The 808-nt window shown below is 39.6% G+C and overlaps 1 long non-coding RNA gene across 1 annotated transcript; it reads right to left on the reverse strand.

The window, feature by feature from the left end:
- Positions 1-6: 6 nt before the first annotated feature.
- On the reverse strand, positions 7-802 carry LOC106104522. The gene is made up of 3 exons (XR_001225680.1): positions 650-802; positions 354-463; positions 7-154 (listed from the first exon to the last, which is right to left on the reverse strand). It is a non-coding gene; the product is annotated as an uncharacterized LOC106104522 (long non-coding RNA).
- Between the last annotated feature and the right edge of the window lie 6 nt (positions 803-808).

The raw sequence follows: 808 nt of genomic DNA on the forward strand, positions 1-808 counted from the left end.
CATGTGGAAGAAGCCGATGATGTGCAGTGCACTCGTGGACAATAGTGGTGTGTCTGAAGCAGCCTTCGCCGGGCGGGTCCAGGGCCAGGTTCAGGATATGATCACCGCGAGCCTCCCAGAAGCCGACGCTGGCGTAGCAACCATCATCGAAACTCTAGGAAACATGTTAGCAAGTTTGTTTATTTTTCTATGGAAGCAAAGTCGTCCCAAAGATTACAGAACAGAATATGCCTACGATATAATAACATGATTTGATAAATTGTGAATCATTTTTTCTATAATCTAAATAGGTTTATATTTATGGTCGTTTATTACAATTAAAATAATAGAATATATTGCAAATGCAATCTTACCGTCAGTTTTACAAAGTTGATGTCATCGGGACGTCTCTCACGGAATTTAATGCAAGTATTTTCTTCGATGTCTTTAATCGCAACGAAAATGGCTTCTCTCTGTTCCTCATCTGTAATTACAAAAACTTGTAATTAAATCGAAACAAAAACATTCATTTGATTTAGAATACGCTGTTTGAGGCGATGACGAAGTACAATTTAGGTAGTCACACTATGTTTATATGACATTAGAGCATTTTTATATTTGCCACATAAGAATTCTCTTGAAGTTTGTTTTAAATGTTAAATAAACTTACTAAATTCGCTGTCTGCGAAATCATAGACAACTGTGTTATCGGGCCAATTGGCGTCGATCCATATGAAAGCATTCCTCGCCCCAGAGTACCGCTGCACTAGCGCCTCCACCTGCCAGTCATCCAGTATGATATCTCCCTCGAACTTGCCGCTGTTCTCCC

This window comes from Papilio polytes, unplaced genomic scaffold, assembly GCF_000836215.1.
Source record: "Papilio polytes unplaced genomic scaffold, Ppol_1.0 DF823513.1, whole genome shotgun sequence".
NCBI lineage: Eukaryota > Metazoa > Arthropoda > Insecta > Lepidoptera > Papilionidae > Papilio > Papilio polytes.